The 15,250-nt window shown below is 44.4% G+C and overlaps 1 pseudogene; it reads right to left on the bottom strand.

The window, feature by feature from the left end:
* Positions 1-5,430: 5,430 nt before the first annotated feature.
* Positions 5,431-5,548, bottom strand: LOC124778247 (annotated as a pseudogene).
* Positions 5,549-15,250: the final 9,702 nt, after the last annotated feature.

Genomic DNA, 15,250 nt, shown 5'->3' with positions numbered 1-15,250 from the left:
CCCAACGGTACCGACCGGCCGCCGTTTCATCCTCAGGCCTTAGGGTCTTCGGATGCGGATACGGAGGGGCATGTGGTCAGCACACCGCTGTCCCGGCCGTTGCCAGTTTTCATGACCGGTGCCGCTACTTCTCAGTCAAGTAGCTCCTCAATTGCCCTCACAAGGGCTGAGTGCACTCTGCTTGCCGACACCACGCGGCAGACCCGAGCGGTGACCCATCCAAGTGCTAGCCAAGGGCAACAGCGCTTGACTTCGGTGATCTGATGGGAACCAATGTTACCAATGCGACAAGTCCGTTGACATTTATCGTTTACAGGAAGCCACAAACTCTTCTTTCTTGTACTAAACTTGTGGGTTTCTCACTGTCTATGTTCTGCGTGTGGGAACATCACTCGATTCGACCGAAGAAAACAAACTGATCTTAATTCCGCCAACCGTGATCCGAAGGCTGTACATTCGGGTTTTGAGATCGGTTAGACTGAGACTGCCCACGGCCAGGTTACCATGCTTTGAAAAGATCGGCTGTCTTCGGCCGATATCGGTCGCCAGTCGGACCACACAATGAATGCCATTCTGACTGCTGCCTAAGGAGGCAACACGTGCCCTTTCAGAGAGCATCCGACTTTATCGGCTCATATAAAGGACGTCTGACGCTGGCGTTGTGTTTGTCTTCATTGGCCGATTCGGGCAAGGATCCACTACGACAGCACTATGAATCAAAAAAACTTATAGCTCCAAAAACATTTTTATTTACGTAAGAATACGCTACATGTAGTTCTGGAATTATTTACTTAACAAACGCTTTACTTCTCATTTGCCAAGGATTTCGAAAAGAAATTTTCGTCCACCTGGTAAATCTGATTATTTTATGTTTGATAGTGTGCTGTCTTAGCTTTGTAAACTACTTTATTTGTTCTTGTCATTGTGACATTTGAAATAGTCTGAACTGTGATTTAAATTGTTATCTCGAGTTTCAAAATTTAATGAGCATGAAGTGACTTCTTGACCACCAAATGAAATCACTTGAGATTTGTGTCTTTGAAGCTATGCTGTAGGGCATTGCGTAATGGAAAAGAGCTTCCGAAATGACTGCACACGGGCCGTCCGTATGTCCCAAGTCGTCCACATGTGTCAAGTCACCAGATAGTGAACGGCACCACTCAAGTTCCGCAGGTGTTCTCCAGATACCACGATATGACAGTTTAAGCTGCAAAAACAAACAAGCCGGTGATGTCATCCCTACCGACGCTCTATCTGTACTATATTGAATTCCAGTTCTCCTACACAAAAAATTTGTGTACAATATAGATAATGAGATTCAAGGTGATAATGGACGATAAACTGTCTCGAGAGATTCTGCAACTGTATAAGTTTTAAAAGGATTTTAGTGTAACGGTATAAGATGCATTTTATCGCACGTGATAGCCAGTTCTCATAAGTTAATAATAATCATCAGATCTGATTATTCACAAATTGTGAAAAATAAAAAAAATCTTTTGTAAAAGAACATTGTCAATAGAGAAAAAATGACAGGCACAGCACTATGGTGTCCAGCAGTGTTGTTCAGCATTTTACTCAATTACTAAGTAAGATGCTGGACACCACGGAATGTTGCCGCAACTCTACTCTAGTCACTTTACAGCTAATGATTGTGTCTTTTCACAAAATTTTGTTTTGATTGTTCACAATTCTTGAATAATGGATCTGAACATGATCATGGTCGAAGACTTAAAACTATAATTATTTTCGATTTTTAGTTTCGGATTACTCAATGTTTATGACGTCATATCCGCTGAACTATGTGTAGTACTATGATATAATTTTGCAGGTACATTCAGTGGTATATGGGGACAGCGTCTAATGTGTTGCGAATAGTTAGAAGCAAAGAGGTGAAAACTTCTAGTTGTGCAGTTTCAGCATATCTGTCTTGGTGTAGCCTTTTAGCTGTGTAATGTTTCTGAGTCATCATCATTATTTTCTTTTGGTCTTTGTCCCACTTCAGCGCGGGGTCGGCCTTGTTGCTATGGATTTGGCGATGTTAGTATCAGAGGGTGGCTGGATGCCCTTCCTGTCGCCACCCCATACCTCCCGGAGCGGAGTTCGTGTACCCCAGCTGTCTGCGTCTAGTGTAAGCCATGAAATAGTGCAAACGTTTTACAAATGTCTGCGAGTCGTGTAACTGAGGCGGGACGTGCGGGCCAGCCCGATATTCACCCTGTGGGATGTGGAAAACCGCCTAAAAACCACATCCAGGCTGGCCGGCACACCGGCCCTCGCCATTAATCTGCTGGACGGATTCCATACGGGACCGGCGCGCCTACCCGAGTCCAGGAAGCACCGCATTAGCGCTCTCGGCTAACTTGGCGGGTCTGTGTAATGTTCCTGAGCAATATTGCGAGTGTAGAATGGAGTTGTGACTGGTGTGTAATCTTTAAGTTGCGTAGCCAGTGTACTGTGACACCTACGTTACATGACTATACAGCTTCCTGCATATGAAACGTGTCTGTGAAACGCTATGAATACATAATGGTACAGAACTTCCTAATGCAATATTCCAAAACGTTATGCGAAGCGTGAACTAGCAGCTGTGATTGATAAGTTTTCAACAATAAAGACTTTGATATTACGTGGCATATAGAACAACCATGTTTAGTTACTGATACTAATTTCAATTTACACGTTCCAGTCACATTAATGTGACCATCGCCTGTGCTCGACGACAACGTTCAATAACCACTCACAGACGGAGGTGGCAGCAGTGGCAGCGGAGGTATACTCGTATAAAGCGTACCGGGGCATCTCCGAAATCCGTGCAGTCGTTGTCGTAATGCTGAAACGGAGCGATTTCTCTGACGTCCAAAAGGACATGATCAGTGGGCCTTCGGGCCAACGACTGGTAGCATTTCCAAAACTGTTCGTGTACCGCCGTTGTGGAAGTATACCATAGCACTCCGTCTTCAGGCGACGAGTGGCCTATCGGACCAGCCGACCGCCGTGCCATCCGCAGTGGAGCATGCAGATAGGAGGGGCATGGGGTCAGCACACTGCTCTCCCGGTCGTTATGATGGTATTCTTGACCGAAGTCGCTACTATTCGGTCGAGTAGCTCCTCAATTGGCATCACGAGGCTGAGTGCACCCCGAAAAATGGCAACAGCGCAGGGCGGCCTGGATGGTCACCCATCCAAGTGCCGACCACGCCCGACAGCGCTTAACTTCGGTGATCTCACGGGAACCGGTCTATCCATTACGGCAAGGCCGTTGCCCTCAAGTATACCATGCATGGCAAAATGAACTAAAATTAAACTAAACTCCGTCCGAACAGGCCTGGGAAGGCCCACCAGTACCGACCGGCCGCCGTGTCATCCTAAGCCCACAGGCGTCGCTGAATGAGGAGATGGAGGGGCATGTGGTCAGCACACCACTCTCCCAGCCGTATGTCAGTTTACGAGAACGGAGCCGCTACTTCTCAATTAAATAGCTCCTCAATTTGCCTCACAAGGGCTGAGTGCAGCCCACTTGCCAACCAGCGCTCGGCAGACCGGATGGTTACCCATCCAAGTACTAGCCCAGCCCAACAGCGCGTAACTTCAGTGATCTGACGGGAACCGGTGTTACCACTGCGGCTAGACCATTAGCCATGGCAAAATGGCGCTACCCAAAACCGATACCGAGGTAGCTGTGGTGCACCATGGACCATAGATGACAGGGATGAACGACAGTTGTGGAGATGTGGACGGACGAATAGATGTCCAACTATTGTGCAACTACCCACTCACATGAGCCAAGGGGTTATCGACAGTGTCTCTTCAATGACCGTTCAGCGAACGTTCCTGCGTATTGGGCTCCACAGCAGGCGCCTGGTTCGTGCACCCATGCTGGCTACTGTTCACTGGCGACGAAGGTTCGAATTTGCACGCCAGTACCGCAACTGGACGTCGATTGAATGACGATAAGTGGCCTATTCCAATGGTCGGGAAGGTCCAAACTGGAGGAGGGAGAGTTATGATCTGGGGAAAGTTCCCTGGGTGACCTCGTCATTCTCGAAGGCACAGTGGATCAACTCAAGCATGCATCTATCCTTGGGGATCATGTTCACCCCAACAAGAAGTCTGATTTTTCTCGGCTCGATAGCATTTATCAGCTGGACAGTGCAACATGTCACACAGAGCTCGATGGCAGATGTGCAATGAGTTTATCTCACTCTCCTAGCCACCAAACTTCCCGGATTTAAATCCAACTGAGAATCTGTGGGACCACTTCGACCGAGCTCTGAGAAACCTGGCCACGGCACTGGAATCGGTATGGCACCACATCCCTTTCGGTAATCTCGAGAACCCCACTGATTCTCTTTCTGGACGCCTCGCAGCTGTGCGCGCTGCATAAGTTGATTATTCAGGCTTTTGACAAGGTGGACACATTAATGTGACTGGGCAGCGTACATAGCGTGTAAATATTCACTGTTCCATGAATACTCCAAATAAAGTTTTGTTATGGCTCTAATATTAATTCTTACCTGCGCAGCAAAGATAACGAAGCCCAGCTCTGCTCTACCTCCCGACCTGTAATTTAACTTTATGCTTCAAGACACCAAATCACTCAATGATAAATGCATAGAAGCATGTGAAGGAGCATGTGAAGTTCCAGATTTTTTTCTTTTTTTTCTAGTCATCAGCCTCCTGACTGGTTTGCTGCGGCCTGCCACTAATTCCTTTCCTGTGCTAACGTTCTCATCTCAGAGTAACAATTGTAACCTACGTCCTCAATTATGTCCTGGATGTATTCCAATCTGTGTCTCCCTCTACAGTTTACCCTCTTCAGCTCCGTGTAGTCACATGGAAGTTATTCCCTGATGTCCTACCGGATGTCGTACCATCCTGTCCCTTCTTCTTGTCAGTGTTTTCCATATGTCCCTTTCCATCCCTATTCTACAGACGACTTCTTCATTCCTTTAAGCATTAGACGGCTTAATTTTCAATATTACTCTGTAGCACCATATCTAAAACGCTTCGATTCTCTTCTGTTCCGGTTTTCCCATAGTTCTTGTCTCACAACCATACAACACTGTGCTCCAAACGTACATTATTAGAAATTTCTTCGTCAGATTACGACCTATGTTTGATGCTAACAGACATCTCTTGGCTGGTCTGCTTTTGATCTCTTCCTTGCTCTGTTCGTTATGGTTTATTTTACTGCCTAGATAGCAGACTTTCTTAACTTTATCTACTTATAGCACTCTGTCTTCAGGCCACAAGCTGCCCATTGGGATCATCCGACCGCCGTGTCATCCTCAGTGCGGATGCGGATAGGAGGGGCGTGTGATCAGCACACCGTTCTCCCGGTCGTTGTGATGATTTTCTGTGACCGGAGCCGCTGCTATTCGGTCGAGAAGCTCCTCAGTTGGCATCACGAGGCTCAGTGCACCCCAAAACTGGCAACAGCGCATGGCCGCCCGGACGGTCACCCATCCAAGTGCTGGCAACGCCCAACAGCGCTTAACTTCGGTGATCTGACGGGTACCGGTGTATCCACTGCGGTAAGGCCGCTGCCAACTTTATCTACTTCGTGATCATCAATTTTGATGTTAAGTTTCTCACTGTTCTCGTTTCTTCTACTTTTCAGTACTTTCGTCGTGCATCGATTTACTCTCAATCCCTATTTTGTATTCATTTGAATGTTCATTCCATTCAACATATTCTGAGTTTATTCTTCACTTTCATTGAGAATAGCAGTGTCATCTGCGAATCTTATCACTGATATTTTTTCACCCTCAATTTTAGTCCCACTCTTGAACCTATCTTTTATTTCCATCATTGCTTCTTCGATGTGTAGTTTGAACAGTAGGGACGAAAGACTATACCCCTGCCTTACATCCTTTTTAATCCGAGCCCTTCGTTCTTGGTCTTCCACTCTTATGGTTCCCTCTTGTTTCTTATACATTACCCGTCTTCCTCTATAGATTACCACTATTTTTCGCAGAAATTCGAACATCCTTACCATTTCACATTGTCGAACGCTTTTTCCTGGTCGACAAATCCTATGGACGTGTCTTGATTTTTTTCAGTCTTGCTTCCATAATCAACCGCACCTTCAGAACTGTCTCTGTGGTGTCTTTACCTTTCCTAAAACCAAACTTGTAGTCACCGAACAGATCCTCAATTTTATTTTTCATTCTTCTGTACATTATTCTTGTCAGCAACTTGGATGCAAGAGCTGTTGATCTGACTGTGCGTTAATTCTCGCTCTTGTCGGCTTTTGCAATATTGGGAACTGGGCGAATGATGTTTTTCCGAACGACTGATGGTATATCGTCAGACTCACACATTCCACTCACCAACGTGAATGTCGTTTTGTTCCACTTCCCCAAAAAACTTTAGGAATTCTGATGGAATGTTATCTATCCTTTCTACCTTATTTAATCTTAAGTCGTCCATTGCTCTTTTACATTATGATTCTAATACTGGATCCCCTATCTCCCCCATCTCAGTACTAAGTAAGTCAAAAACCCTATTTCAGTTAAGCTACTGCATTTCATCTGAGAATGCATGTTTGATTATCAGGGTTAGTATTTGAACGTTTGAGGAAGTCTGTATCAAATCTGTTGTCACTAATAGTAGCAAAAGTCTCATGTATTAAATATTTTTAGAAAATTTGTATTCTTGTATTCAGACATTGAAAAGGGTGAAGAGTGAGGTAATCATTTCCTCAGTTCATGTATGGCAATCACGAAATAGCTACCCAGATAATGTTCTATTAACCAAGAATTAAACTGCTACAACGTAATTCGCGAAATACAAGTCTTCCCCAGCCACATCGCACAAACGTTTGCAATTGCATCAAACACAAATGCATTGGCGAATATTACCCCATTCAGCGTAACTCTAGTACAACAGAGCGCCACCCGGAAAGTAAAATTTCCACACTCCCACTGACAACAGTACAAACCAAAAGTACTCTGAGGTGACAAGTCATGAGATACCTCCTAATATCGTATCGGACCTTTTTTTGCCGTGTGCTGTGCAGCAACTCGACGTGGCATGGTCTCAACAAGTCGTCGGAAGCCCCTAGAAGAAATATTCAGCCATGCTGGCTCTATAGCTGTCCATAACTCCGAAAGAGTTGCCGGCGCAGGACTCGTTTGTCCCATAAATTTCGATGGGACTTACGTCGGGCGACGTGGGTGTCCAAATCATTCGCTCGAATTGTCCAGAATGTTCAAGCCAGTCGCAAAAAACTGTGGTCTGATGACATGGTGCATAGTCATCCACAAAAATTCCAATGTTATTTGGGAAGATGAAAGTGAATGGCTGCAGATGGTCTTCAGCTAACCGAACATAACCATTCCCAGCCAAAGATCGGTTCAGTTGGACCAGAAGACCCAGTCCACACCATTATGGAGCCCCGCACCAGCTTGCACAGTGGCTTGTTGACAACTTCGGTCCATGGCTTCGTGGAGTCTTCGGCACATCCGAACCCTACCATTAGCTCTTACCAACTGAACATCCGAACTCTACCATTAGCTCTTACCAGCTGAAATCAGGACTCATCTGACGCTGGCCAGGGTGGCCGAGCGGTTCTAGGCGCTACAGTTTGGAACCACGCGACCGCTACCGTCGCAGGTTCGAATCCTGCCTCGGGCATGGATGTGTGTGATGTCCTTAGGTTAGTTAGGTTTAAGCAGTTCTAAGTTCTAGGGGACTGATGACCTCAGAAGTTAAGTCCCATAGTGCTCAGAGCCATTTGAACCATTTTTGAAGTCATCTGACCATGTCACGGTTTTACAGTCGTCTAGGGTCCAACCTATACGGTCACAAGCCCAGGAGAGGCACTGCAGGCAAAGTCGTGCGGTTAGCAAAAGCACTTGCGTCGGTCGCCTGCTGCCATAGCCCATTAACGCCTACTTTCGCCGCACTCTCTAAACGGATACGTTCGTCGTACGTCCCAGATTGATTTCTGCTGTTATTTCACGCAGTGTTGCTTGTCTGTCAGCACAGAAGACTCTACCCAAATGCCGCTTTTCTCTGTCGTTAAGTGAAGGCTGTCGATAACGCCTGAAATTTGGTGTTCTTGGCACACTCTTGACACTGTGAATCTCGGAATATTGAATTCCGTAATGATTTCCGAAATAGAGTGTCGCATGCATCTAGCTCCAACAACCAATCCGCGTTCAAAGTCTGTTAATTCCCGTCATACGGCCGTAATCACGTCGGAAATCTTTTCACATCAATAACCTGAGTGCAAATGACAGCTTCGCCAATGTACTCGATTTATATCTTACGTGCACGATACTACCGCCATCTGTATTTATGTACATATCGCAATCCCTCAGTGTGTATTATCTTTGTGTATTTCCCTAATCATCTATAAAAGCTGGTCATCAAAGCCTCCCGCAACTTTGTTCTAGGAACCGTGTCATAACTCATAAGCCATTGTTAAATCTTTAAAGGCAATGTGTAACTCCTTTCTTCACTAGCTTTTATAAAATAAAGAAGTACTTTGTGCAGAGTCTGGTCTCTCTAAATCCACTCTGGTCATTCCCCATATGGTGGTCAACATTCTGCCTTATTTTCGAACATACAATTTTGCTAAACAAGCTGCTCATTGTTCAATTCACGTTAATATCTATGTAGCATTTACTATCTCATCTATTCCCCTTCTTCAAAACGGACACTATATGTGCTCTTTTCCCCTCTGATAGTGTTTGAATCCTTGACAAACGTTGCTCATATGTTGCGTTATTTTTTTCTTCAAATGGTGTCCTCCAGTTTTCAGTGATTCCACAGGTAAATTCCAGGACCAGGTGATCAGCCAACCTTCATTTTAGCTATTTTTCCTACGGCAAAAAATACCGATATATAATCTCTGACAGTTCTCGCAAACAAACAAAATGCCCTTGAATTTGTCTCGTCAGAGCTCTAATCCAGGTTCATTCCAAGTATCGGAAGCAATTCATTAAGATGCTTGTAAAAGGGTGTGAAAATCAATGGCGCTCTCCATTGGGATCTGCCTGTACTAGCGATGTGATGGTGATCAGGATCTTCAGGGCACTTACAGGCTAACGTTTCGCCATATCAAAGTCATGTGATTTTGTAGACAGCGCACACTTACAGAAACGTAAGGAATTACAGCAGGAAGCATCAGCCCGATATTTAACACTCTTTGTGCAGACGCCCGTTACTTAACAGGTATTAAATCATTAAATTTTCCTTATATTCCAAAATGATGTCCATAATAAACATTAGTATGACGTGTGACCTCACGAGCTCGAATAAACTACAGTATTGGATATGGCGTGGAAGCAAACAGTCTCCATATGTCATCCAGATGTTTGAAAAACATGAAGATCGCTGGCTGGAGACTGGTATGACAGTATATTTTCCCATCGCATCCCGGATATGCTCTATGACTGACGAATTAGTGAACTGAGTAGACCAATCAATGCGTTTGTGATGTGATCTACGGTATGAGGTCTTGCTTTATCCTGCTGGAATACACCATTTGGTACTGGTAATGGAGGGTATCATCTTGTCACATACTGATGAGCATTTTCGCCTCCCTTCAACAATTGCGAAATCAGTTTTTATGTCGTGACCAACAACTCCCCACACCATGATTTCAGGAGTTAGAGGGATACAGGTCTCGAGAACTGTCGATTTCTGTGACCTTCCATCACGCCATCTACGGGCATATTGGGGTCGACCTGGCCGAAACAAACAGAAGTGAGTTTCATAGCCGAATACCTCAGATTGCCACTTAACATCCCAGTTGCCTCTGGCTCTACAGTGTGCTACTCTTTTTGTCTTTGGAATTATGTCAGTACTACACGAGGCGTGGCAACTAGAGATCTCAATCCAGCTTCCAGTTATCTGCTCTAAACGATTCGTGGCAACACTCTGACTGTAACATACACTACTGGCCATTAAAATTGCTACACCAAGAAGAAATGCAGATGATAAACGGGTATTCATTGGACAAATATATTATACTAGAACTGACATGTGATTACATTTACACGCAATTTGGGTTCATACATCCTGAGAAATCAGTACCCAGAACAACCACCTCTGGCCGTAATAACGGCCTTGACATGCCTGGGCATTGAGTCAAACAGATCTTGGATGGCGTGTACAGGTATAGCTGCCCATGCAGCTTCAACACGATACCACAGTTCATCAAGAGTAGTGACTGGTGTATTGTGAGGAGCCAGTTGCTCGGTCACCATTGACCAGATTGGCGAGAGATCTGGAGAATGTGCTAGCCAGGGCAGCAGTCGAACATTTTCTGTATCCAGAAACACCCGTACAGGACCTGCAACATGTGGTCGTGCCTTATCCTGCTGAAATGTAGGGTTTCGCAGGGATCGAATGAAGGGTAGAGCGACGGGTCGCACACATCTCAAATGTAACGTCCACTGTTCAAAGTGCCGTCAATGAGAACAAGAGGTGACCGAGACGTGTAATCAGTGGTACCCCATACCATCACGCCGGGTGATACGCCGGTATGGCGATGACGAATAAACGCTTCCAATGTACGTTCACCGCGATGTCGCCAAACATGGATGCGACCATCTTGATGATGTAAACAGATCCTGGATTCATCAGAAAAAATGACGTTTTGTCATTCGTGCACCCAGGTTCGTCGTTGAGTACAACGTCGCAGGCGCTCCTGTCTGTGATGCAGCGTCAAGGGTAATCGCAGCCATGGTCTCCGAGCTGACAGTCCATACTGCTGCAAATGTCGTCGAACTGTTCGTGCAGATGGTTGTTGTCTTGCAAACGTCCCCATGTGTTGACGCAGGAATCGAGACGTGGCTGCAGGATCCGTTACAGCCATGTGGATAAGATGCCTGTCACCTCGACTGCTATAGTTCAATTCTTTTATCTTGGTGGCTCGCGCATGCCCGCCCAGACGCGGGAGATTGCTGCGTTGCCAGTTGCACACGACGCACGCGCCAATAGAAGCAGCGCCATAGTATAGCATAGTTCGCAAGCTTATGTGTAGGGGGGAGCGCGCAGTTCATGAAGTAAAGCCACCACGGCCGCATTAACCCTTTCGCTGCTACAAAGACGTGCTCGCTGCATTCCGCGCTGTGCCCGATTTTGTCACTGCACTGCTCGCCTGTGCAGACACATCGTGTTCCGACTGCTTTGACACTCTTATCAATCGATTCCACAAAAATATTTGGCCCAAAAATTAGATTTTTACACATGTTCTTGACTGATACCTTCCCCCCATAAATGACTTAATTTTGTTTCGATGTCCAACGCAGGTATTATGCAGCATTAAATATAGTAAACCATTGCACGAAATTTGGAAGAGTTTGCAGAGGTAAAAGTCCATAGAGTATACTTTCCGTATGGTCGATTTTAGTTGCCACAATGTTGAGAATGAAATGTGGACAAGATACCTAAATTTCATATAAAATTTACTGCATAGCAATAGCTCATTTAAGTACCACATAAGTGTCGTATGTAATATTGAGAAATATTCCGTCTTTCGCGACTGTAACAAAAGTTTTATTAACACTGAGCACGTTTGGCTTTATTTTAAAGCACTTCAATCAATCAAAAGGAAGTAGACAAAATACATGAAACAAAACTTTGGACTTACAAAAACATTAGGACTTGAATATACCGTCTATCAGTGAAGTGCTCTGAGCTATGTCAAATATAATTTTTGTGTGTGGCACACACAAACATCATTTATTTGCTAAAACACTGTTCTGCCAACACAAACGTTGAATATTGTGTTACCGCAGCACAAAACTACGAAAGGTGACTTGGCAATGGAGGAGACAAAATACTGTCCACTGAAGATGCTTCAAAAGAGAGAAACGCGTCTGGTCTAAACAAGTCCCTTATTACAGTTGCAGAAGAGGAATATATTTCAGTACCATTGGTAAAACAGCGACTTTGGAACAAAAACGAGAAAGAGAACATGAGTACCATTGTGTATGTGCCATACCTTTCCTTGTTTGAAGTGCTTTAAAATAAAGCCAAACGCGTCCGGTGTAAATAATACTTTTATTATAGTCGCGAAACACGGAATATTTCTCAATATTACATACGACACCTATGTCGTACTTAAATTAAATGAGATATTGTTATACAGTAAATTTTATATGAAATTTAGTTATCTTGTCCACATTTCATTCTCAACATTGTGGCAACTAAAATCGACCATACGGAAAGTATACGCTATGGACTTCTACCTCAGCAAACTCTTCAAAATTTCGTGCAATGGTTTACTACATTTAGTGCTGCATAATAACTGCGTTGAACATCGAAACAAAATTAAGCCATTTATGGGGGGAAGGTATCAGTCAAGAAGACGTGTAAAAATCAAATTTTTAGGCCAAATAGTTTTTGTGAAATCGAATGATAAGTGTGTCAAAGCAGTGGGAACACCATGTGTCTGAACAGGCGAGCAGTGCAGTGATGACAAAATCGCGCACAGCGCGGAATGCGGGGAGCACGTGTCTGCAGCAGCGAAAGGGTTAATGAAGAGATAAAGCACTAGAAATTTCAAAAAACTGCATTCAAACGAATATAATTCGTGAAGTAAGGCACTTCGATAAATAATGAAAATATTAAGCACTGCATAAGGTTTGAACTCCTCACCTTTCGTGTAGCAGCCCAACACCTTAACCGTTACGCTAAGGCACCTCGTGTGACTGCATACCGCCATGAGGTCTATAACACGTCACGCAAAATACTCGCAAACACTGTTGGTATGACTATGAATTATTCACGCTTCGTCGAAGTACAATGGGAAATAAACAATTACCACTGTTCTTTATTGCGAAAAAGCAGTTCGTGAGAGTGATACAAACACCTTTCCTTGCTATCGCCTGAATTAGGAGTCTTATTGCTTGTTTGGTTTAATTAATTAATAGAATATGAAGCAATTGGTATAAAGAATGCTTTTTCCAAACTTTCTATAAAAGAATGTCTGCTATCAAAACATTGCTTTTGTTCTATTACTTTATTTATGACTGAACGTTTCAAAAACTGAAGACACTCGTCCATGTTCTGCACTGCAGTCGAGATGTGGCAACGTCGTTCTCTGTTCATTGGCTGACTGTGTTTTGTGACGTCAGATGCGCAGAACGAACCTAAACTCGGCCGCCAACATAAATGACGCGCACTTTAGTGATACGAGGCCGTTGGGATCCAGCACGGCATTCCGTATTACCCTCCTGAACCCACGATTTCCATATTCTGCTAACAGTCGTTGGATCTCGACCAATGCGAGCAGCAGTGTCGCGATACGATAAACTGCAATCGCGATAGGCTACAATCAGATCTTTATCAATGTCGGAAACGTGATGGTACGCATTTCTCCTCCTTACACGAGGCATCACAACAAAGTTTCAGCAGGCAACGCCGGTCAGCTGCTGTTTGTGTATGAGAAATCGTTTGGAAACTTTCCTCATGTCAGCACGTTGTAGGTGTCGCCACCGGCGCCAACCTTGTGTGAATGCTCTGAAAAGCTAATCATTGCATGTCGCTGCATCTTCTTCCCGTCGGCTAAATTGCGTGTCTGTAGCACGTCATCTTCGTGGTGTAGCAATTTTAATGGCCAGTACTGTATGTCCATATTTCAGATGTTGTTAACCATCTATTCGTCTGAGTCGGTCGAACAATCCTTCTGATCTTCTCGTTGGGTATTCCTTATGGAAGGATTCTGGCCTACTCTTCTTGCCACGTTGTCCTTAGACCATCTCATCACCGCTCCTGTGATCATAGAACTGCTGCATATCTGTGGCCTGTCTGTATGATACTCCCAGGTCCATCACGCCAGTGGTTCGACGTTTCTGTAAGTCCAAAAGATGTGTATGAACTGAACCTGCATTCCTCCACCTGAACAGCTCCAATAATGTTAGACACACTCAGTAGCCAGCATGAACCCATACCAATTACAGTATTCCGCACCACAGCCGGTAAAAACGGAACGCTTATGGCATCGCTCTGTTGTCCGTCTCTCTGCCTGCCTGTCCGACTGTTAAAAACCCTTTTTTCAGGAACGGGTAGACGCATCAAGTTGAAATTTGTGTCACATACTAAGGTCTATGGCTCGTGGGTGGTATAAAAAGCTGAAGTTTCTAAGTCAATGCTGTCAATAGATACGACCATTTATGTCAGATATTTTCATACTCGCTAACTCACTCATCGAAATGTTTAGGGTGCTTTCCGTTGACCGGGAATCATTAAAATTGGCAAGAAGAAGGTTACATTGTAGAAGTAAAGTAAAAAATTTAAAAAATGTTAATCTGCAATTATATCACATGAAAAAAGGTTTTTGTCCTTTGTCTTCTGACTGTCTTTCTATCTGTCTGTTCAGACAAACTTTTTTTTTAGGAACGTGTATACATATCAAGCTGAAACTTATATCCCGTACTAAGGTCTACGGTCGCTTGTTAAGCAATGGATAGACGTATCAAGTTAAAATTTATTTGACATACTAAGGTCTATGGTCCCATGGCAGTGTAAAGAACTAAAGCTTCGAAGCGACAGCAGTAAAGAGACACGGCCATTTATGTCAAATATTTTGATACTCTCAAACTCATTCATCAAAACATGTAGGATACTTCCCCAGAATCATGAAATTTGACAAGAAGCAACGTTTCACAGTACGTCTAAAGGAAAAATCCGAAAATTCTTAATTTACAGTTACATCACACACGAAAATATTTTTTTTGAAGATTGCCGGAACTCTTGGAATTCCCGGAACCGATATCTTGGCCGTATGAATGGACTATCCATACACATAGTTCCCGGGTTCGATTCCCGGCGGGGTCAGGCATTCTCTCTGCCTCGTGATGGCTGGGTGTTGTGTGCTGTCCTTAGGTTAGTTAGGTTTAAGTAGTTCTAAGTTCTAGGGGACTGATGACCATAGATGTTAAGTCCCATAGTGCTCAGAGCCATTTTTATAAACATAACTAAGTTTGTACGTAACCCTCGGTGTGCGATTCCTACTCTAAAAATGGCTCTAAGCACTATGGGAGTTAACATCTGAGGTCATCAGTCCCCTAGACTTAGAACTACTTAAACCTAACTAACCTAAGCACATCACACACATCCAAGCCCGAGGCAGGATTCGAACCTGCGACCATAGCAGCAGCGCGGTTCCGGACTGAAGCGCCTAGAACCGCTCGGCCACAATGGCCGGTGATTCCTACTCTCATTCATCCGAATTTTTCATCCTTAGGAATGGTTTTCGCCTTTACTGAAAATAAGCTCGCATGAGGTT

This window comes from Schistocerca piceifrons, chromosome 2 (genome assembly GCF_021461385.2).
Source record: "Schistocerca piceifrons isolate TAMUIC-IGC-003096 chromosome 2, iqSchPice1.1, whole genome shotgun sequence".
NCBI classification, from domain to species: domain Eukaryota; kingdom Metazoa; phylum Arthropoda; class Insecta; order Orthoptera; family Acrididae; genus Schistocerca; species Schistocerca piceifrons.
The sequence above is the reverse complement of the archived record's forward strand: the minus strand, read 5'-3'. Positions and strand labels throughout refer to the sequence as shown.